Source organism: Nothobranchius furzeri, chromosome 16, assembly GCF_043380555.1.
Source record: "Nothobranchius furzeri strain GRZ-AD chromosome 16, NfurGRZ-RIMD1, whole genome shotgun sequence".
NCBI lineage: Eukaryota > Metazoa > Chordata > Actinopteri > Cyprinodontiformes > Nothobranchiidae > Nothobranchius > Nothobranchius furzeri.
The window spans coordinates 22,959,373-22,985,078 of NC_091756.1; positions in this window are offsets into that span (position 1 = coordinate 22,959,373).

Consider the following 25,706-nt stretch of genomic DNA (forward strand, 5'->3'; position numbering starts at 1 on the left):
TGGAGTCAAACACTGTTTCCATCATGGGAGAAGAAGTGGAGGTGGTTGAGGAATACAAATACCTTGGAGTTCACCTGGACAACAGACTGGACTGGAGAAAGAACAGCGAAGCCGTTTACCAGAAGGGACACAGCAGACTGCACTTCTTGAGGACGCTTAGGTCCTTCAATGTCTGTAGCAAGATGCTGCAGATCTTCTACAAGTCTGTTGTTGAGAGTGTAATCTCTTCAGCCATCGTCTGTTGGGGTAGCAGCATCAGAAGCAGGGACCTGAAAAGGCTCAACAGCCTAATAAAAAAGGCTGGTTCTGTTCTGGGGACGACTGTGGAACCGCTGGAGGAGATGATGCAAAGAGGGATTGTCCAGAGAATCAAGAAAATTATGGACAACCCTGAGCATTCTCTTCACAAGACTGTCCGACAACGGAAGAGTGTCTTCAGTCAGAGGCTTCTTCAGTTTGGCTGCAACACTGACCGCTACTGGAGATCCTTCCTGCCAACAGCCATTGTAATATACAACAACTCTTTGATGACTTGGTTATTATTATTATTCTGAGCTACTACAGCAATCAAATTCCCTCTGGGATTTATAAAGAATTTTTGAATTGAATTTGAATTGAGTGAAAGCTTTGACATGCACCACAGAGGAGCAAGATCTTCCTCTGGTGATTCAGATAAATTGATTAATTATGCTCCATGCACGCTCAAATGCCAACATGCTTTCATTTCAAAACACACATTTTGATAAGCATGATTCTGAAATGACTGACAGTAACAGATGGCACAATTTACTTCTCTGGTTCTGATGGTTCAACAAGTGCAACAACCCCAGAAATGCCAACAAACGACCAATCAGATTAGGATGTCAACATTTTTACAGCAACAGATAAAAATGTTCCAAATCCACAAAAACAGCTTTACCTGAAAACAAAGTTACATTCTCTGCTTTTCTCAGCTTGGACATTTTGCTTAGTTGTCTCTACTGTCAGCTGTTAGAGGGAAAGTGGGCCACTTTCCAGTGCTGTGTTTGGAGTAGTCATGGAAATTTGCATCACTTTTGTTTTTAAATCAAGGAAAATGATTAAATGAATTCTGGGAATCAGACTTTGTCTATAAAGATAGAACATGCTGTGGCTGAATTCAACTTTAATCTGGCTTTTGAACCTTGCTTTAAGAATACTGAGTAGTGGCTGCAGGCATCTGGAAATCAGATCCATCCACTTGACACAGAGGTCTCCCCCATTGTTATCCATCAAGAAATGGCCGTCCCTTGCAATGGGCCAAAGAGTTTGATTTAATTTTCTTAAGTAGGAAGAAATAATTTCTCAGAATTTAAGGAAGTCAGTGTGAACAAGAAGAGAGGAGATTAGGTTTTGTTGAGTAGGCGTCCCTAGGTGAATAATAAAAGACAATGAAAACAGTTGATTAAGTTTAAACCCTGACAATTTATTTCCAAGCCACAGAAAATGAGTTTACAGGATCCTGGGTCGATCACCTTGTGTACGTCCCTGACCACCATGCATCACCTTCAGAGGGCTTCATACTTATACACGCACTAAGGAAATGTGCAAACATGGTCTATTCCCATTGGTCCGCTGGTGTTCATCTTTTTATAAGATGAAAATCACCTCTTTTCCAGGCAGTCTGCAAATTAACAGCACAAATAAACACCCTTCCTTCTATTTATTGCTCTTTTCTAACTGAGACACTGGGTCCTCATCAGGGTCACAAATCTCCCAGTCCCCTCTAGGGGCTGGTGCCCTATCTGTTTGTGCACTTTGACCTGGGCCACCATTAACTCATGCAATGCTCTAGTGCTCTTCACTGCTGAGTTCGAGTGTAACTTCTCATGCAGCTTTTAAACATGCATTTTACTTTAACCTTAAAGTGTGACCATATTAGCAGCTTCAATAAAAATATGTCAAAGGCACCTTATAGAATTGTAACTCACAATCTTCAAAACCATTATTCCAAAAGTGTATTTGTGACCTTAGGCACTGATGTTGGAACCTTGCAGCCCATGCACAAATGTAGGCAGACCCATGTGGCAATGCCAAAGGATGTAATAGTTACATAAAATGTACTTTTCAAAACACAGACCTAGCTCAACTTTGCTTAGCTTGACGTACTTGACTTAAAGAAACATCCTGTTTCTCAGCTTGGCTTCACTTGATTCAGAGTAGCATAATCAACTTTAATTATCTGGGCTGACTTGGATGGATTAGACTGGAACATGCTGTGTCTAGTCTGCATGAAGCTTGTGATGATCTGGCCTCCAAGCCGTGGAAGTAGGGAGCGTATATCATGAGGAACACAGGTGGAAAATATCAAGCAGGACCAGGTAAGGACGATTGGATGATTAGAGTGGATGATTAGAGACATGAGAACAAATCAAAAACGTTTACTATGAAAGTTGCAGATGTTCATTTAAGTACTTTTCTAGAGTTACATAAATTATGTTCAGTAGTTAACAGGCTAGTTTGCTAATATCACAGAGAAAAGCATACAACCACAGATACCTTGACAGGCCTTGGGAAGTTTATAGCTTTTGACCTCATATGACCTTACTCCCTTTCATAGCAGCGGAGTGGATATTTGCTAGCGGTAAAAATGTTTAGACACTTTAAAAGCTGATTAACTTTTCAAAAAGAAGACAGTCAACAAATGCATATTGGTAGTAGGAGTGACACGATTATTGGTCACTGGAATGATGTGATGGACGAGAGAGAGAGAGAGAGAGAGAAATTATTCAGCATGCAATTAAAATTCAATATCTGTTCAAGCAGGTGACACTGGATGTAAGCATGTCAGTCGACAACCACACAGCCTTTCCTCTACTCTACATGCAACACAGTATAAGATATCGTTGGAGGAACCAGTGAGTCTTTGTGTGATATGTTGTGTGCCATTTACCTGGATGATCTCATCACAATGGAGGTCAAATTGCTACTGCTTGTTAAGACATCAGCCTAATAAAATAAAAGACTATCTGTTAGGGAGCAGCGTCTAGTGGAAGCCCCATCCAGGCTGCAGATCAGAACCGATTACACGGCAAATGGTACAGCACAACAGCCACTTGCACATATCTGCAACCATAAGTGATAATATCCGCCTCTGCGTCATTAGCCACCACACAATCACTACGGGGAAAGGACTATAGGATGAGGAGCAGGAAACCGATCACATGGATAGACATGGGTGTTCTCTCCTTGAGATTAGGCGGGGGAAGAAAAAAAATTATATATATATATATATATATATATATATATATATATATTTGTTACACCAATTACCTACACAGGAAATCAGATAATGAATCATATGCGGCATAACGCATGTGCCACCGGGGATTGAGCACGAAGGTCCGCATCCCACTCTTTTAGGTTCAGCGTCTTTATTGTGTATTTTACTGTGCGTACCGCATGCTCAGCCACCCCATTTGTGTGTGGTTTATATGGGATGGACCACTGGATCACCAATCCCTCATTTTTGAGGAGCTCCAGTACCACTTTATTTTTAAAGTGGGGGGCATTATCCATTCTGATGGTTCTGATCTGTCAGAAAAGCCAGAAACTGTGTTCGATCCCCCACCATCACCCCACTACCTCCCAACATCCTCTTGTCAACAACCAACAAAACCACATCATCCACCTCAGACCCCCGAGACCCCACCCCTCCACCATCCTTCAAAAATGCGCTGCTTCAGTGTATGAAACCTTACGATCCGACCGATAGGCCTCAACAGCCACCGCCTCTCGATAAAACGCACAACCCCTAAAAGTAGGAACAACAGAGGGCCTCCTCACATTGGAGACTATCATGGTCGCCCCCACACCTCTTACACTTCCTAATTCCCATGCAGACTCCTTCCACATGGCCGAATTTCTGACACCAAAAGCACCTCAAAGGTGCCCTCTCAAATGCCCTTACAGAATAGCTGACGTATCCCAACATAACACGGCCAGGCAACTCAGAGTCGCTGAAAGACAGCAACAAGGGTGTAAAACCCTGGGCATTATAGCCCATTCACCATACAGTTGTAACACTACCCCCTTTCAGACATCAAAGAACCTCCGACTCAGGAACGTCATTCGGGATGCCATTTACCACACCCTGAACACCAGCTTCAGCACCACACCAGCGGTACCACCACATCGAACCCCACATCCAAAAACCACTTAAGTTTGAATGCCTTGTCCTGCTGCGCCCCAGTATGACACACAACAGCCAACACCCCACAAGGCAAGACCGGAGCATCCTCCACTTCTCCCAATGACTCCTTCAAATCCCAAGACAGCTGCAGTGGGCTGATGGAAGCAAAACCACCCCCGCTCGACGCCCTCAATCGAACAACCAGGCCCAACTCACCAACCCCTCTAGTCTGCAGCAGTTTAGACGAATCATCCTCCACCACTCCATCCGGAGACGAGGCACTCATAGAAATGCCTCTACCCTCCGCCGGCTTAGTCCCGGCTCCCTCACTGGCCCTCCGCCCCATACCAGCACCGAGAGATTGAACGGGAACAGAGAAAGGAAAATTGTCTTACCGGACCCTAACAGGTCATCGGCCGATCCACCAATCTCCCTTCCCGGCCAATCGAAGCTGACACCCCAGCGACATAACACAGCAGAGCCCTGTTAGAAAAGCCAGAGAACTTTCCAGCCAACCTCCTTCACACAGGCTCTCCTTCTTCAGCTCCTTTTATTGAGAGCCTTATCAATCAGTTAACCACATCTGCTGGTGTGGTACACCTGTGCATGGGGCAGCTGACAGTTCTGCTGCTTCCCTCCCAACTCTTTAGCCAGCCCAAGTGAGTGTTTTTGGGGAGCTTCACAGGGGGGGGGGGGGGGACCCTCAAATTCCAACAAAATAAACCACAAATGTAAACAGAAATCATGCAAAAATGAACAAAATCATGCAACTTAAACTACTGAAATCCAACTATTTCCCACTGTGCAACACATGTATTACCATAAACTCAACATATACATGCTTCTAACGGGAGCCTACGAGGATTTCTGCCAGTGTGTGTTTGTGTAATTACTGGTGTTCATGGTCCCATGAGCAAAGTGATGTTACATGATTGCACAACATGTATAATGCATAATAGTCAGTGGAGCTCAGCTTTACCGTTACTGGCGGCTGCTCTTCATTAATTCCACCCATGAAATAAATATTGTTCATGCATAATAAGCAGAAGAGGATGTCCAACAGCTGAGGTACAGCATCTCTGTGCTGGTGACCGGGTCAGATCTGATGCTATGACATGCTGGGTTGTGCTAAGGTGGTCTTGGAGGTCACTGACCTGAGACATGAAATGACGATCTTTACTCCACACAGAACCTGTTGCTCCGGTCTTTCTTGCCAACCAGCACAATAGGGCTGTTCCATGCATTGTAGGACTCTTCCATTACCTCCATCTCCAGCATCGCCTGTAGTTCTTGATCGACCACCTGCATTTTAAACTCCAGCAGATTGTAGGGCTATACATGTTCAGTCACTCAAGGGGCATGTGTCCATGCCTTGACCTCCAGACACCATCATTCATCTCATCAGCTTCATCCACTTCACCTGCTCCTGGCTCCTCAGCTCATCACACACACCTGCTTCCCCTGCTACTTAAGAACCAGCCATCCAACCATTCAGCGCCAGATTATTCTCGTCTGGCTCTTGGAGGGTGCAGATGCTTTTTTCCTCCTCTCCTCCATATCTTATCCTCAAGGCCTTTGTCTGTCTCTGGGTGCACGACTGCTTCTGCATTTTTCTGGAAACTGGAACCTGAAATACATTTAAATGGATCTCGTCAGCTGGTCTCTCAACGCGATTGATACAATTTTTTCAACAATGAGAACGGGAGAAGGGGCTCCCAGATGCCCTGCCGATACAGACCCAGTTGGATACATCATGGAGTCCTGGAAACAGTGGAACTTGATTTGTTTATCTCAGCGGTCTGTGGAGGACTGTGAAGACGTGTGGATATTCGTGGTGTTGGTGTCAGGTTTCCTGCTCATTGGCCTTGGAGGCTACCTGGCTTACTGGAAAATTAACAAGCTGTCGAGGAATATTGGCCTGATCCCGGAGCTCAGAGATGGTTTGCACCTCGCTGTGAATTCACAGACTCACATAATTGTCGAGATGAATTGTAAACTTGGGACTTTGGCCAAGATTCATTCTTTGGCACAAAAGATGGATGCCATCAAGGAGAGAGTGGTCAAATCAGCATGGACTGGGATAGATTAACATCCATTACTATTAGGACTCTGAGAGGTTGAGGACCAGCAGACTGTAAGACAGAGAGGAAATTATCTCTGTCTGGCCCCAAAACAATTTCTAATCGGAATCTGGCGCCCTTGAGCCTGCAAGGCTCCAACGAAAACTCCCCCTCAGAAGATATGTGGAATGTGCCGTTGCTATGGCAACTCAACTCTGCCTCCTTTCCCAGCCTGGGCGGGACTGTGGGAAGGCCGCTGAAGCATCCAGGGTCACTGCAACCCTCCAACCCTCAATGCTTCTCCCCCTATCCACACCGAGGTGACGTGCGCTGCTTCATCGCGGCTGCAGGAGCTGAAGCTGGGATAGTCCCAACCCACCACCCCACCTAGTGGACACTTACCGTAAATCCTCTGATACAGGCCGGTATTCAATTAAAGGCCGGGTCTCCAATTTTGGCCGGTGTCGGAGTCAGCAGAAGTAAATAATGGCCGGTCTCTTATTGTGGCCGGGTGGAATGTGGTAACAAGCAAGTATGAGCGTCTCAGCAGCAGGGTTATAGTCCCCAAATCAACCAGCAGGTGGCAATAGAGGTTCACACAGACCTTTATTAGGCTTTTTCTTCTATGCTTTGTAACGCTACAGACACGATCCTCTATCACGCTCCTACCACACAGAGTCACGGTGTCAGTTAACCATGCTAATTCAACCCGCTCCACAGAACACACATCACCTTCCCTGTGGCTTACATAACACTCACACAAGACGCAAATCAGCACATAGGAACTAGCAGAACGATAGGAAACACATATAACACAATACCCAGAATGCACCTGGCTTACAACCCCAGCCAGGTCATTACACTATCAAGTTCAAAGAGAACATGCTGATTATGCTGCAGAACACTCTGGAGAGCAGCAGTAGGGGGTGTATGAACTAGTCAACTTCACTATAGTGACTTTTTATGCCTGTCGTCGACTAGTCGCTGTCACGTGATAATGACAGGCAAGATGCAGCCCTCGGAAAAGACAGCAGCCTGCTGTCAGCAGGTGACAAGCTCCTGCGCTCGGGGGGTGGGGGTGGGGGGGGGGGTGGGGGGGCAACGCGCTGTGCTAGACCGTAGGTACTGACACGCGATCGTTCATGTCGGTTCATTTCCTTTAATGTTTTCTGTCTTTTATTTGCGCCTGATGTGTATCGCTGCTGTGGAGCGGGGAGCTTCACCTTGTCCTCCGACGCACAGATCACTGATGCGGCCGGCAAGCAGGGAGCGCTCCGCTGTTTTCGCGGCTGGTAGATCTGCCTCCTGAGCACGGCCACAGTAACAATCAGGTGTTGCCACCTCCAAAACTAATTTAACACGCGATCGTTCATGTCAGTTCATTTCCTTTAATGTTTTCTGTCTTTTATTTGCGCCTGATGCGTTTCGCTGCATGCTGTGGAGCGGGGCGCATCACCTTGTCCTCCGACGCACTGATCACTGATACGGCCGCCAAACAGCGAGCGCTCCGCTGTTTTTGCGGTCGGTAGATCTTTTAGAACTGCAGTTCAAAGGTAACTCATGAGGTGAATATATATGAACCCAGGTAGCAGTTTCTCTTTAGGATTGAGAGGAGATGCAGGAAGATAATAAACAGACAGGACAGAAAAATAGTCAAATAAAAACAAGTTAGTTTTTGTACCTGCTGGTTGCAACAAACAGACACCATTGAAGGTCATCAGAAGTGAGGAACAGAAAATGAAATAATTATTTTAATGTTTAGAGCAGCAGGAACTCCGAGAGGCTGCAGGCGCATCAGTGAGTTTGCCAGGGGGAGGGGGGAGAGGGCTGAAGCAGGGGGAGGGGGGAGATGGCTGAAGCAGAAACTACCGTTGTTAAAAAAAAGTGTTTAACTTTGAAAATGTGGGCGCAATTTTAATTGTCAAAAACTCCAGCGAACCATTAGTTCATTTTGCTCAAATAGAAATAGAGACCTGCCTCTAATACTGGCCCTCCTCCCAATAAAGGCCTGGAGCTTGATGAGCTTGAGTCAAATACAGGCCCGGGCCTGTATTAGAGGATTTACGGTATGTTGTGTTTTCTGCAGTCTGTTGCATATCTGTTTGAGGTGTTTTTGTTTTGTTTTTTTTTGCAGAGCAAAGCTGCTTCCTGCTGGAGAGTAGCTGTGAAGTGCCTCTTTTTTCCCTCCACTTGAACCAATCCTCATGTAACCCCTCTGATCTCTATTAATCCTCTGGGATTAATAAAGTATCTTTGATTTGATTGATGGATTGATTTTGCCAGTAAATCTTCCAGCCTTCCTTCCTGCCTGATCAGTCCCTTTACCTTGTTTCCACACCTGACCACCACACCAAGAACTCTGCCTACCACCACGACCCTAGCCTGTCTATGACCACGTCTCCAGCCTGCTCCCTGTACCCGCTTAGTTTCGATCTAGTTTCGACCCACGCCTGCCTTCGACTCTGCCCTTACCTGAGTTTTCTCCGGTAATGCCTCCTATTAGCTTCTGGCTAATAAAGACTGTTAAAAACGTCTTACTGTGTTTGGTGTCATCACGGGTCCTCCAAGTTCTGTTCATGACAGAATGTCTATGTAATGGTGTAAAGGGTCCTGCAACCCGACAGGGGACAGAGCATGTCAGCCGTTGCAAGCTGGCAACATCTCCTCTAACCCCTCATTTCCACTGGAGCCGTCAGCAGCAAGTTACTGCAGCAGCATGTCTTGCTCGCGTATGCTGCTGCTTGGCCCTTCCCACGAGACGCGAAGCAGCAGGGGAGCAGCTGTCACCGACAGAGCACGAAGTCATGCGACATTAGCAAAATCACACGTGACTTTGTCAGTAAACACAATAACAAGCAGGAGGAAACTACAACATGGCTCCAAAAGGTTTGTGTTTTATGTTCTGTCCGTTTTATAATCGCCAATACGTTTATGTTAAGTCAGGGAATATCCCAATTCGCTCAAAGTCCAACTGAATAATGTTAGTGGCGATCCGAGGTACTGTAGTAGACATTTTAGGGCTGCTCCCTCTGAGCATACTTCTGGGTTTGGAGTAGTTCACAGCAGGGGACTACAAACCCAGTCTAGAGCCATAATTAAAAAAATCATTAAATACAATTTTACTTGCCTAATAATTTTGGATTTAACTGACATGAGACTCATTGAGGTTCATTGTGTTTTACGTTTCAATTCTAGTGGCTTTCAGTAGAAAGAAAGTGCTAGCGCTTGCTGTCCAAAATTGCAGAGAAGACGAAGGAGTAGGTTCTGGGTTCATCCCTTCAACCAGCGGAGGAGACATCAGGGTGATTTCCATCATGCTGTTGAGGAGCTGAGGCTGGACAGCCAACGCCATCAGTACTTCAGAATGAGAGCAGCACAACTTGACGGCATTCTGTCCATCACTGGCCCTGAACTGACAAGGCAATCAACAAACTACAGAGCTCCTATAGAGCCCAAACAGAGGTTGGCTGTTGCAATGAGGTAAGAAAAGTAATCAAAGCACTTCTTTCTCACCAGTTTTTATTTTTTTCTAAAAACATAACATTTTTACATTAAATCACATAGAACTTGTGTTAAAATAATTTACCCCTACACATTTTACAATATTTATGCAAGTACACTAAACAGTTAACGTTACAAATATACAATGAACTTTGTTACAAAATTTTCAAAGAACTTAAGAACCAAAGGCAACAAAGACAAGACAAGAAAAAAATGAACAATTTCCTCTGTATATTACAGGTGTGTAAAATGACCAGCACTAGTGCTTGGCCCTTGCATTTCTTCCTGGGCTTGAGTCAGCATTTGTGTATATGGCCCGATTGGTCTGTTAAATGTGGGTTGGGGACTTTGAAACTGTTGGAAAGCTGAGGATCCAGGGGCGTGACTGTGGTGGCCTGTGATGTTGAACAGTAGTGGAATTTGAGGGGGGTTGCTGTTGTCAGATTCCAAGGTTAGTTAGTGTGGTCAATATCATTATTTTTTTGCCTCTAGTCTAGTTGTTTTGGCAAGCCTGTGAAGAATAGCAACAATGCTCATACAAAAATGATATGATTCTGCTAAGTCAGCATCAAGTGTGGATGTGTTTTGCGGGGTGTCCTATAAAATAGAGAGCAGTCTGTCACCTATGTCATCACATGTTTGCTGCGACATCCTGGGGCGTTTAGCGCCTCGGGGAGCAGACATGGGCTCAGTGGGGCTTCGTGGCCTGGTGGACCTTCCTCTCTCTGCAGAAGTGACTGGAATGGGATCAATGGATGAATTTGGCTCCTGGGACGTTGGTTGTGTGCCGACTGTCTCCTCAGCTTCGACCGATGATGGGGTGCTTTGCTGCTTCTCCACAAAAAGAGGTGATGGTTGACGCATGCTGCCGATGGACCTACACACATAAAACAGAAAAAGATCAAATAGAAGATCATTTTTTCTCTCCAATAAATAATTTTTAATTTTCCTTAACTTTGGTCTGCCTTTTAAATTGTTCTAAGTCAAAAAATGTTGTGTAATTTCTCAGTGCTTTTTGCCCAGTTAGAGCTTTAGAATATAATATTAGATACCTTTTTCATTGTATAACAAGGGGGAAATGGATTGCAAGGGGGGAATTGATAATAAGCAAAATGACAGGCAAAAGAATGATTCATATTCACATGACAGAATATTTAAAAAAAAATAATTTCTACTTGTAACTTTATAGAAATTGATCATTATTTTTTGCAGGTCTTTGAAAACTGGTATGAACTGAGAACTTTGACAGTTGCCAGGACTTGCTAGGATTTTAACTGTACACTCTAAATAAGTTGAGGTGCATTTCAAAAGTAGAATAAAAACCAACAGGAAAACATCCCTGTTACTAATAATTTCAAACATACTTTCTTGGCTGGAGATGAGGTGACAGAAAGGACATAGCCTCACCGTATTCCCACTCCTTCTGCGAAACTCCAGCTGATCCACTGAGCAGGGAACCCTTTTTCTTGCTTCTTACAAAAGAGTCCCTCAGCACTTTCTATCGCTGCTTGCAGCCGTCAACTGAAAAAGGAGAGATGTAAAATAAATAAATAAATAAACTTGTTTTCACACCCAAATTCTATTTTCTTTTGTCTTCACGGGTTTTTGGCATCAGGGGACTCGATGACAAGTCTAGCATTTAGCTACAGACTTGGGCTAACCACTGTGTCAAACTGTCCACATGGTGTTGCCGCGGTTGTGAAGCTAATGATGCAAATATTCCTGCCCATCCCATCAGAAGAAACCTGGAAGTAGGTGGCTAAAGGCTTTTGGGACAAGTGGAATTTTCCGAACTGCCTAGGAGCCATCGATGTCATGGCATTTCATGATACAGGCTCCACCACTGTCTGGAAGTCAATACTTCAACTACAAGAAAACCTTCTCAATAGTGCTTCTTGCAGTGGTTGATGCTGACTACAGGTTCAGGATAATCCAGGTGGGAGATTACGGGAGAACCAGTGACGGTGGCGTGTTTGCCGGATCAGAAGTGGGAAAAGGAATGGAGAACGAAACCCTTCATGTCCCAGCCAGTGCCACTCTACCGGGCACGGCTCACCTGGGTGCTGTGCCATTCGCCATGGTGGGAGATGCAGCTTTCCCCTTGAAGACCCATCTCATGCGACCTTAGCCAGGGAAAAATCTAAGCCATGAAAAAATAATATTTAACTACAGACTCTCAAGAGCAAAAATGGTGGTGGAAAATGCCTTTGGCATTCTGGCCTCAAGGTGGAGGATATTTTATCGGAGGATTAACCTGTCTCCGGACCACGTTGACCCACTGGTTGTCACCGCTTGCATCCTCCACGACTTTCTACTTAACCCAGCGGACAACCAAAGGCTGCTGAATGAGGCAGAGCAGCAATGGAGAGAGATGGCTGCAGTGCAAAACATGGGGGTGAACAGAGCTGGAAGAGCTGTGTTGGATGTCTCACCACCTTCAACTCCCCTGAAGGAAGTGTGCCTTGGCAGGACAAGATGGTTTGAGGTGTTTAACCACGGCCTGTTCTATAATATGGCATTATAAATATTGTAAATACTGGAAACTTCCAGTGACCCTTTAGAGAATAAAAGTAATATTTTGTGACCATTTACGATTCATAAATTGCTAGGACTGTAAACTTGTTAATTTTTGTTTGTTGTGTTTGGATACATTTTCAGAAGAATGTGTTGTGAGATTTGTTATTAAAGAACTTTTTTATATGTTATGAAACATTGTGAAGTTTTAATCCATCTTTTATGGCTTTCTCTTCATTTCTAGTGCCCTTGCAATGTTCTAGCACATGAATGAAGCAGCTTGTGAAAAACAGGGTTGGCTTTGTCTTTTAACAAAGGCTGAAACTTCAAGCTTCAATCACTTCCCCCAGGTTCCTAGGTCTGTGTTGGAGTTTTCTAAATGGTTGAAACCTCAGTTTTCAAGTATCATACGGTACACAGGAACAGCTGGTTGAAATAATTAGGTTGAACAGCTACAGCTACAAATATGACACTAATATAGAAAATGATAAAGACAAAAATGTAAAAAAAAATCATAATAATTAGGCCTAGTGTTAACGATGTATTAAAAATGACAAACGGTATTTATTTTGGTATTGGTTCATTGTAGTTTAATTAAAACTTCGAGGGCCATATATTTTAGATAGCATAACTGAGAGGTCCAGACAGAACAAAAATCACGTTAATAATTAGCATAAACTCACCATCACACTAACCCATCTTGCCCCAAAACCGCAGATACGTCACTGCATGCGTTATCCTTCTGGATGTTGTCTTTATGAAAACTGTGACTGGGATCAAACAGGTTTGGGTACTTCTCCACTTCAGTAATCGACCTTTCGTCGTCCATTATGGAGAAACAGAGGAGACCGCTAGCTAGGTGATAACTTATTTTTTTAAAGTAAAGCAACCGGAAGGCAGTACGTTTTGTTGTTCTGAAAATCTCGGGAAGCTTCGCTCCGTTTCCGCATCCGATTTCCTGTCTTTCCTTCCCCAAAAATGTCGAACTTGACCCGTTTCAGAGGCGTAGAGCATAGAAAATAGAACCGGCGCGTAAAGGCCGCAACATGCTGCTCCTGACTGAGACGCGGCCGACTCACGCTGCTGACGGCTCCGGTGGAAAAGGTTCTGTTGACCACAGCGGTTCCTATCAGCAGCTATGACGTGCTGCTGCAGTAACGTGCTGATGACAGCTCCGGTGGAAAGGAGGGGTGAGAATAGATGTCATAAAAAAGGACTCGGACCTGATAGTAGGATTTAGAAACCTCTGATCCAACTCGTCTCCCTCAGCCAATACACTCACCAAAGCGGCAGAGCATAGGATAGGATATGATAGCTTTATTTGTAAATGAACCAGCATCCCGGTACAAGGAAATTTAGTCTCAATACCACCATTCCAAGATCTGACATACAGCACATAAAACACATTTACAGGAAAACGGATTTACTGTGGGCATGGAGCCATTTTTATGCAGATAAAGAAAAATGGTTGGCACAAGGGCAGGGAGGGATGAGGGAGAAAATAAACATGTGCCGCCCCCCACTCTGCTCTCTACAGGGCACAGAGTTAGCTGGCAGGAAAAAACATCTGAGAAAAAAAAACCCCACAAATTTGAGTCACAACATAATGAGTGGAAATCTTCATGCATCCGAGGAAGACCAGCAGCTACTCATCAGCGTGGCCTTCAACCACCGCTGCCCCAAGTACTGGAGGAGAGTATCAAGGATATGTGAGCATGTAGAAAAACTGGGTGTCTGTGCCTGTCTGTCACGTGAGGATGGGCGTGCACGTGTGCTCCACCACAGACTCCTTGATAGTTGTTGGTACAGCAGGGTGGGGAGTTGTCCTAAAGGCAATGACCATGTCTTTGTTTTACTGATATTAGTCTCAAGGTCATGGACGTAATTTTCACTTTAGATGTGGGGGGGGGGGCACGGGGGGTATCTTTACAGTATGTTCTAACAGGAAACAGGCTTCAACACAAACATTTCTACTTGGTCCTAGAGCTCAACCAGTGTCAATTTAATATAAATCAATATTGCTTTTGGATGGTAAAAAGTGCAGGGGTCAAAACTTGACTTTGGAAAAAGTGGGGGGGACATGTCCCCCCCCAAATTACGTCCATGCTCAAGGTAATGTTCCTTGCACCACTTCATAAAGTCATCAAGTACAGGTCCACGTTGAGTCTCTCCATCCAGAAGCAGACCAACAACTGTGCCATCTGCTAACTTAGTGAAGTGCTAGATCTCAAAGGCACTTTTACAATCATTAGTGTATAAAATGTACTACAAAGGAGAGAGCACACACCCCTGAGGTGACCCTGTTGTTATTTTGCAGGAGTTTATTCACCAAGCTGTGGGGTTGAATGGTATTAAAAGCTGAAGTAAAATCCACAAATAAAAGCCCCGCATGTCTTTTTGAGCCCTCAAGATGCTTGAGCAGGTAATTATAAAGACTAGCAGTAGCATCCTCAACTCCTCTGTGTGCCAGATAGGGAAACTGCAGTGGATCAAGCTGGTTTTTCACTTTATCGGCCAGAATGGCTTTGACCAGTTGTTCAAAACATTTCATGATAGTAGAAGTCAGAGCAACTGGCCGAAAATCATTCAGTTCTTTCGGAGATTTGTTTTTTGCAACCGGTATAATTTTAGGTTCCTTCCAGGACTTGGGGACCTTCTGCTGATAAGAGATGACTTAAACAAATCTGTAAAAACGTCACACAGTTGGTCTGCACTGACTTTAGGGAGTCTGCCTGTGATCCTGTCAGGGCCTGGGCTCTTCCTAATGTTACATCTCTGCAGGACAGCCCTGACGGACTGAACACTGACGGCAGGTTCAGAGAAGGCGGATGCAAAAAAAATCCACACGTGTGTTTGTAAAGAAAGTTCATTCATAGCATTGGCAGACTCCATCTGATCCTTAAACCCCCACTTGTATCCATTGGCTTCTTACATTGTTCAGTCCGGTCATGGCTTTCATGCCGTCCCATAGAGGAAAAAATAATCCAAAAGCTCTATTTGTTTTTATATTGATGCTTGGTCCTTCTGATTATACCTGGCTTAATATTACTTTCTTTTTTTGCCTCCACCTTCTCCTTGTCACAAGGAGGGTTGGAGGAGGAGGAGAAGGACCCAAAATGCAGAACCAGATGAATGAGGCAGAGGTGGAAGGTAAAAATTAAAATTCCTTTATTTAGGAGAAATCATCGAGGGAAGGGAGCCAAAACACAAAATGCAAAAACAACACTCGAGACTAAAGCGGAGTACGAGACGAGACTGACAGAGAGCAATGGACCAACAAAACACTGAGACAAGACAGGGCTTATATACACTGGGGCATGATGGGAGGCAAATGGGCTGCAGGTGTGTGGAGAGAGAACCAGGTGAAGGCAATTAACTAATCAGGGAGGAGACTAACATGACCTAAAAGTAAAATCTAAAGACAAGAAAAGCAACCACATAACTGATATCTAAGGGGAAGGAAAAACTACAAACACTGGTGGGAAAAAACACACTAAAGAGACTAATAAAAATGAAAAGCTGAAAACTATAAAAACTGCAGAAGGGTGACTGGGGAGGACCTAGGAGAGATGATCTGGAGGGCTGTAGATCTGGGAACATAGAAAGAAAACTACAGGGGGGTGACTGGAGAGACCTGAGACGCTGGAAAACACCAGGGGGCACATGAGGAGAACACAGAGGACAAACAGGAGGGGGCTGGGGACCAAGGGGACACAGAACATGACACTCCTCATCTTTGTTTCGTATGAAGGCATCATGTTTCTTCTGTAGTGCATTCCTCATATCTTTGTTTAGCCAAGGTTTACTGTTAGGAAAGACCTGGACCTGCTTCGTTGGAAAGATTGAGTCTTTTAATAGAGAATATGGGAGTAGATCACCTCAACCCTTTCATTAAGGTCATCAGAATCCTTAAAGACATCCAAGTTGGTGCTCTCCAGGGATCTTTTCAACTCCCCTGCAGAATTTACTGTCCAGATCTCTACCCTCCACTCCAGATAACAATTGTTTTGCTTCGACTTGCTTGAGTTGTGTCAGCCTCAGCCTCTGCTGGAGCAGATTAAGAGGCCTCATACGTTGTTGCTGGTTTCATCATCATCCAATAGCACATCGCTTTTAGTGAAGTGAAGCCAAAGTTTAGAGTGCGTTCGATTTCTTCTGGTCAGAATTTCGGAGTTCGGAGGAGAAAGTGTAGCGAGCGTGTACTTTTAGTGGTTCCGTTAGAACCTCAGAATATGCTGCTTTTTCAGGGTAATGAGGCCGCAGGTGAGTTTTATTGTACAGACCCTGGTTTGGACTCCCTAATTAGAACTCGTTTTCTATTTAAAGGTGGAATGGAGATTGCCGTACTTGTTCTTCTGTGACAACACACTTTCCTTTTAATTTCCCGTTATGTAATGGTTTTAAATACTAGGGCGAAAGTTTACTGGGGGCCATCCAGCTGACTATTATTTGGGTCCTATCAGGATTAATTTGCGCCTCTGTCAGCATATGTGGGCGATGGTAAATAGAAAACGACTCCTGTTAGTTGATCAGGCTAACATGGATTTATCAATTAGTCTAATTAATCCACCCTTTGAAATGGTTCCTTCCCACGCTAAACAGACTTTTTCACACGTGCAGAACAGAGCCTGTTTGAACCAACGAACCATTAGGGTTTATAACCCTTAGGAGGTCCCGCTGCATGAGGGAAGAGGAGAGACTAGCTCTCATTACCTAAGGTATCTTTTCTTAATCTGTCACAACCTGAAAACAAGTCCTGAAGCACAGGAACAAGCAATTTAAGGTGGCTTACCTCTTCTACCAGATCTGGTCGGGGCTCCCGCTCAAAGGCTAAAAGAGACCTTCAAGAATTGAGAACGAGGATTATTTTTCCAAAAAGTTTATTTCAAAATTAAAAAAATACAAAAAAGAGTAAATCTAAGATCAACTAATCCCCTTAGGAGGATGCTACTTCTATAAATCTTCCTGAGAATAACTGCTCTCTCTTCCTGCAACTGTCGCTGCTACTTCGTCAACTTGTGTCAACTCTAACTGTCACTCTCTGTCACATGCTCTCACTCCTCTCATCCTCCGTCTCTTACTCTCTACCACTTCACTGTCTCTCTCTAACTGCCCGTTATATATCATTCTAAAAACTGCCAAGCCAAACATTTTCCATATTGAAGCAATATATCAACCAGTCAAGACAGCCAAACAATGTGATAATTTACCGGTTACATATATCTTTTTATCACAAGACAGCAAAACAATGTGATTATTTGTCAGTTACATATCTCAGTCAAACACAAGACAGCCAAACCCATATGATCGTTATATATGTAAGCTGGTTTCAGGTCCACCCAAAGTCCAAAACTCCCCCACGGAGGACTTTCATATCCTGAGATGTCTCTTCAGTTGTCCTTCTTCTGTCCCGCATCTTGTGCTACTTCCTGTTCAGTTGGACCACTCCTCCTTATCACCTGCCTGATTCCACTCGCAGCAAAAGGCTCTCTCTTATCTTTGTGCTCCTTATGACTTTGTTTATTGCCCCCATTGTTTCTGGCATGCGAGAGCTTGCAACAAAAGCAAACGCACCATTAGCTGAAGCTAACATATCAAGCTACCGTTATCTTAAACATTTTGTTTGCCTACCAAAGCAGGTTAAGATGATGATGCCTCACTTAGATCGTTGTTGCTGGTTTCATCATCACCCAGTTACCCATCCCATTTAGTGAAGAGGTCCCAAACTTTAGAGCACATCCTCTCTGCCATGCTACCTTGTTTACAGCTCGCTCCGCAGCGACTGAAGACATAATGCTCTTGCGCCAGTGCTTCTGTCTATCTTAGCAAATCGCTGTCTCGCAAGTTATTGTAATGAAGGACCGGTACTGAAACGAGGCACCGTTTCATATGCCACAAATCGGTACTCACTATGGAATTTGGTTGGTGCCTTAAAAAGTACTGAATTTGGTACCCGTCCCTCGCCCCAAGTCAGACAGTACAAAGAGCAGGTCAGCAGACAGGGTAGGGAGGGGAAGAGAAAAGCGACCATCCTTGGCAGAAAGAAAAAGGGGCAACCTTCCTCCATGATTTCAGGAGGTTGAGGTGATCTATTTGTGTAGCTCTGCCCCGTCAGATTACACCTCTCCGTTCTCCAAATCTCCAACACGCCATGGACCTCAAAGGGTCCTAGCCACTTGGCAAATGGTTTAGAGCTGGAGAAGGGAGTAATTAAATCGCCATGTCCCCTGATACAAATTGTCACGGCCTTTTTCACACAAGTGCTGCTGATCAGCCCGGAGCAGAAAGTGTTGTGTTTTCCAGTACTGGTTTGATATTGCTGTACTAAGTCAGGGACTCCAACGCGCTTTAAAGTACAACCATTCACACGCGAATGGCGAACAGCTACGATGTAGCCCTTGCTGCACACTGACAGAAGCAAGGCTGCCTCACAATCTTCGCCACCAGTCCCTCCAATCACCATAGCAGCCGGGACCGCTGAAGTGTCTTGCCCAACGACACGACTGTGGCAGACTGGGCTCGAACCTGCAATCCTCTGGTTGTGGAGCAGTCACTTAACTCTTAACCATGGTTGCCCCTAGGGATGAGCTGGGTACTCGTTTCAGACGAGTATCCGGTACGGATAAAACATTTTTGACGAATATGAGCATGAAACGAGTAAAACTCGTAAATACCTGTAATCGTGCTGACGGAAACTCCTCATTGGGTAACTGACTGTCTTCACGCTCTGTGATTGGCCAGTCACATAGAGCGCTCACCCCTCCCTACACACAAAACTCTCTAGCCGGGGGCTCAGTCCGTCTGGCTCATCCACGCACACGCACAGACAGTAACGGATCTCGCTGTGCTTGCTTCACTGTTGCTCACGTTTCTTCAGTACTCCCTATGTTTTCCTCAGCTTGCCTCTTTTTCGGCTGAATATTTAAAGTTACTTTTTCGTAAGTTACATGGTGCATTTGACAAGACAGAACTGACGTGCTGCGTCAGTCACTGCCTCCGCTCCGGTCGGGTTTCATTAATTTTTTTAACTCCCTCTCTATCTCTCTCTCTCTCTCTCTCTCTCACACACACACACACACACACACACACACCTTAATCAACATTGTTTTGTTTAACTTTGTGTGGGAAAATGCCAAGAACAATAAGAAAATAATCTGTTTAATCAAATTAATATAAAATGGTTCTAGTATTTCATATTTCCTAGTTCCTACTGCATGAGTTCAGATGCATTAATTCATGCACTTAAATATTAATGTTCTGATTTTACTGAAACACTTGTTCTGAAATAGTTCTTTTACTATTGTGATCAAAAATATTTAATCTCAATTCTGAGGCTGCTCTGTAAATAGTTTTCAAATAAACAATACAGATAGCAACTTTTGATCAATCCATGTCAATTTCAGACTTAATATAGTGTATTGATGCAAACCACACCCACTTCCGGTTAAACCACGCCCACTTCTGGGTCATGCCACGCCCACTCCGAGTACATATACAGATACAGATAGTGGTGTACTCGCTCATCCCTAGTTGCCCCTTTAAGATGTGAACAGTCTGTTTACTTTTTGCTTCAATGAGCAAGCTGTTCTTTTTTTTCATTACTATTTTTATATTAGGAAGGGAAACACATAATCACAGGAGCCGGTAAGTTTTGCAGCAAGTGCTGTACAACAGATCACATCTGTATAGCAGATAATGGTGGGAAGTTGATATTAAGGACTGTGCATAGTGAGTAAAAATTGTAGCAAACTTTGATCTGCTTGAGTCGGTAATTAAACCCAACACTGCATTCTGTTCTACTGCGACTTCGGCGTAAATGAAGTCAGTATAACTGGATCTGCCTTATTGGCCACATCAAAGCTGTTTTCAGCTCAAAAGGAGAGGAAGTGAGCGACAGAGCAAATGAGGGCTAGCACTTTGAAAGGGTCGCTTTGTCAGCATTAATGATGAACTTCATTTGTCACTGATGGGAAGTCGGAGTCAATCCTTCCACGTGTAGTTCTAAAATGCCGACTGTCAGTATTAATCATTTTGGATGGTGATTGCAAAGAAATAAAAAAAAGTTTAGTTCAAATGTTTTGAAATCACTTGGTTGTCATTACTCCTCTTTGAACAATAGAGAGGAGAACGTCAGAACGCAAGCTCAAGACAATCCTTTTTTAAACAAAATCGGCTAGTTGCATCAGACATTACAAGAAGCAATGAGAGCTTTGTTCTCTGCACTGAGTGTGAAAAGAAATCACAAATCAGTTTCAATGCTTCAAACAGTCAGTGCTGCCGAGGGTATGATCAAAAATGAAACAAGGCTAGGAATGAATGCTGCAACAGGAGACGGACCAGCATTGATGGGGTTTCACAAAATCTAATCTGTGAAGACGGCATGCCAGCCTGATCATCTAATCTTTATCTGTGTTTTGAAAGAAATCTCTTTATCCATAGAGAACAAAGGCCTCCAGGGTGAGACAAAGATTGATTTTTAGAGTACTTCTGCGATCTGGTGGTCTGCCTTGTTTCAGGATAACAGACATATTACTCATTTCTGGGACTCCGGAACAGCATGAAAGTCAGGAATTTTTGGAGTCTAATTGAAGATCACAAAATGCAGTCAAGGAAATAATTTCCTATCACTGGTCCCTCTGAGCAGTTAGATGAGTTCGAGCACCTGCATGTAGCATTGGCACAATACCAAAGGTTGTTATTGGCATCGGTGCATACCTACTTTTCAATATATCTATTTTCATAAAGACAATAAACTTAACCTATAAGTTTGAGACGGATCTCAAATGTAACAGTTTATTTTGGTTTCTGGTCATCTAAGGGGATAAGCTGTAAGGCCACCTAGGAGCGCAACAGTAGGAGGACAGGGAACAGCAGGAGCTGTGCTGCTTTCTAAGAACCTTAAGATTCTCTCAGAAATCTCAGATTTCCCTTTTCTTCTTTGTCGTTTCTTCCCTTGAAGACACACACACACACACACACACACACACACACACACACACACACACACACACACACACACACACACACACACACACACACACACACACACACACCTTATCTGTCCTCTCACTCTATACACTCAGCCCCTCTTGCTTGCTTAGCCTTCTTTTTGTCATTTGCTCATTATCTTGCTCGTCTCAGCGACATCCTCTCTAGTCTGTCACTCAGACTAGTTTCAGTGAGGATGGTGGTCTCGACAAGATAAACTTATACTGAAATATTTAGAAGCACTTGGCGCGCTACAAACCATCACACACTTCTGTGGCTTGGCAGAGGGAACCATTTGTTATTTTAACTGATAATCATGGTCGTCATGGTGGTGCAGCTGGTAGCGCTGTTGCCTTGCATTCGCAGAGAGACGGTCGCTGGCTCAAATCCCATCTGAGGACTTTCTGCACAGGGTGTTCCTCTTATGAATGCGCGGACTGTCTCTGTGTCCTCCAGCGTCTTAAGATAGACCAACAACATGCGTGTCAGGACTAACTAGAGACTCTACATTGTCCCTATGTGACCACTAGAGACAGCCACCCATTCTCCATGAAAGCATGCAAGAAGTCCCCCCCCCCCTCCCCCCTACATTTATCCATATATGGAAAATAAACAAATGTGAATAATGCCAAAAATGGAGACTGTGGACTGAACTATCTTCATGTTTGGTGGGCAGGCGTACAAGGTGTGTGTATTATTTGAGTGTTATCATAGTAAAAGTGATCTATAAATACAATGATTGACTTTTTATGTAAAGACTTCTCATTTGAAACAGGGAAATAATTATTGTTTTGTAATTGTAGTCATTTTGCAAATGTTCATCTGAATTCTTGTAATGGACTAAGAAGGGACATCTTTTCACACATGGCCCCACCTAGATTTTTTCACCAGCTGCCACTACCTTGTCCCTAAAAGTATCGTTTTCTCTGGGAAATGGTTTTGAATCCATGTTGTCCCGTTTGCAGTATCTTTTGTGATGCTCTCCACTAAAAGGAGAGTTGTAGGATCGTTCCCAGCTCCCTACAGGGAATTCTGCTGTTGTGTCCTTGGGCAAGACACTTCAACCTTCTTGCCTGCTGGTGGTGATCGGTGGCACCTGTGTAAAGCAGTCTTGCCTCAAATGTGTGTGGTTGTGTGTGTGTGTGTGTGTGTTTGTGTGTGTGTGTGTGTGTGTGTGTTTGCAATTGCATGAATACATTTGAGTAAAGCACTATGGAGTCCTCTGACTCAGAATGGTGCTATACGGGTGCAGGTCATTTTTCAAACTCACCTGCACATTCCCCACCACAGTTCCTCGTTCCCAAGCCCGCCCCGTTAAAAAAAAGCAATTGATGACTTTAGTCGTCAGTGGTAGCGATGGTAGTGATTAGATTTAGACGACGTTGGTGGTCAATGGCAGTGAGTTAATGGGTTCAGAAACACCAAACTGTGCACGTCCTGAATGTGTTGATGTAGTAATTACAAATATCTCTCTGATTAGTGATTGTAGGGCTAAAATACTATGTTATTTGGGTCATTTTATTTGGTTCAATTATTATAATTACCACTGATGAGCTGTCCAGTGGAGTTCAATCACTGAGACATCATCAGATTCTGAAAACTTTGTTGTATTTGTTTTTAGGTAAGGATTAAAAGAATTAAAAAAGATAAAAAAGTGAAAATTGCTAAATGGTTCATTATTGTATTGCAGATAAAACTGTTGATCAGTAATAATGAAAAGGGTGTAAAATGCAATAGCATTAAAGGTGTAGTGTTCACTCGTCTAATCAATACATCTGCAGTGGTCTCCAGTAGGAATGAATGCCTTGTAAGTCATTCATGTGTCATGAGCCGGGGTGAGTACTCCTCTCAATATTCCACCTCTGAGCTGTGTGTTGCAGGAGAGGGAGGTTCCCAGCTGCATCTCGTTGGCAATCAGCGGGCCCGGCTACTTAAGGAGGATGGAGAACACACCGCAACGCTGGATGATTACTACTGCTTGGTAGTTTCTACCCTCCTAGTGTACTAGGTTTTTGTGCTCTGTTGGACTATTGTAAACTTTGGATTTTGTGATACCCGTCTCCAGGTTTTTGGAATGTCTGATTCAGCGACTCCTCGGAATTACTTACCCATGCTTCATATGATTTCTGGACGCAGCTCTCAACCGTTCTCCATTCCTCCTAACCGACCCGCTCTCCTACCCTCCTCACGCTCCCTCTCCTGGACCCCTCACTTGGATACACCCCGGCTCTCAACCTGCCCTCCCTCATTCTGGTTCTTCCCCATCTCCCAGTAAGTCTGTTATCTGCACCCACCAAGTTAAGACTTACCTCCCTGGACTCACCTGTATTTGCTCTCCCCTCCTCAGACGCCGCGCTCCTCTTTCTCGATCCCCACTGGACTTACCAGTGCACCTTCAGTTCCCGTTTATATACATGTATATACATATACACACACACACACACACACATACACACACACACACACACATATATATATATATATATATATATATATATATATATATATATATATATATATATATATATATATATATATATATATATATCGTAAATCCTCTAATACAAGCCTGGGTCTGTATTTGACTCAAGCCCCAGGCCTTTATTGGAAGGAGGGCCAGAATTGGAGGCAGGCCTCAATTTCTATTTGAGCTAAATGAACTAATGGTTCATTGGAGTTTTTGACAATTAAAATTGCGCCCACATTTTCAAAGTTAAACACATTTCTTTTAACAATGGTAGTTTCTGCTTCAGCCCTCTCCCCCCTCCCCCTGCGCAGCGGCCGCAAACTCACTGATGTGCCTGCAGCCTCTCGGAGTTCCTGCTGCTCTAAACATTAAAATAATTATTTCATTTTCTGTTCCTCACTTCTGATTACCTTCATTGGTGTCTGTTTGTTGCAACCACCAGGTACAAAAACCAACTTGTTTTTATTTGACTATTTTTCTGTCCTGCCTGTTTATTATCTTCCTGCATCTCCTCTCAATCCTAAAGAGAAACTGCTACCTGGCTTCATATATATTCACCTTATGAGTTACCTTTGAACTGCAGTTCTAAAAGATCTACCGACCGCAAAAACAGCGGGGTGCTCGCCGGCCACATCAGTTAGGTGTGTCACCGAGGACAAAACAGGTGATGCGCCCCGATCCACAGCAGCGAAACACATCAGGCACAAATAAAATAATAAAAGACAGAAAACATAAAAGGAAATGAGCCGACATGAACGATTGCGTGTTAAATTCGTTTTTGAGGTGGCGACACCTGATTTGATAATGTTACTGTGGCCATGCTCAGGACGCAGATGTCTGGAGCGCGTCAACGATCAGAGCGTTGCATGTGCAAGCTGGTTAAGGTTAGGATGGGGGTGAGGGGAAGGTTAAATTGCAAGAGGGTAAACGTCACAATTTGGTTAAATGTCCGTTTTACGGCGGCTGTCAGTACCGACTCTCTGGCACAGCGCGTTGCCTCCCGATGCGCAGGAGCTTGTCACCTGCTGACAGCAGGCTGCTGTCTTTTCCGTGGACTGCATCTTGCCAGTCTTTATCACGTGACAGCGACTAGTCGATGACAGGCATAAAAAGTCACTATAGTGAAGTCGACTAGTGACTAGTTCATACAACCCCTGCTACTGCTCCCCAGAGTGTTCTGCAGCATAATCAGCCCGTTCTCTTTGAACTTGATATCAAATTTTCGCCTCCTCTTCGTCTCCGCACGGTTAAAGTTACCCTCGCGGTCTATCACTGGCAAATCAAAAGTGAGACAATGACACAACCGCCCCCTGTTCTTGCTTGTTACCACATTTCACCCGGCCACAATAAAAAAACGGCCATTATTCACCTCCGCCGACTCCGACACCGGCCAAAATATGAGACACGGCAGTTAATTAAATACAGGCCAATATTAGAGGATTTACGATACATCAGTACCTTTTCATCTTCTGTGTTTCAGCAATGCAGTCTGATTTTTTCAGTTCACAAACCTCAGGATCACAGATCCCAGAGGGTGGGTAGTATGACACTTCAGTAGTACATATCCAAGGCTTGACCTTTAATCCGGTGATGACAGCACCATTAATAAATGATTATTGCCCAAGATCCTCCACACTTCCTTTCAGATCAGCAATACATTTATCCTTTTGAGCATTTTCAATCCGCAGCATCTTTATTTCCTCCGTGAAAACTAGACATTCATATTCCACGAATGTGTGGGCAAAACAGATGTTTCAAAACACATTAGCATTAGAGTTAGAGTGATCTTAAACAGAGGAACACAAAATAGAGCCTGTCTCTTTCCCTTCTGGTGGGCTCACGGGTATCCTGAAAAAAAAAAGAAAAAACGAAAAAAAAGAATACTAGTGAATGGGGCTATAAAAGGTATTTTCTGTTCCACGCTGCCTTACATCTTGAATCACACACGTGTTGTACTTCAATCTAAATAATAAACAATTGTGTGTTTTGAATACAGACATGGACAAAGTTTTTGTTGACAAGTAAT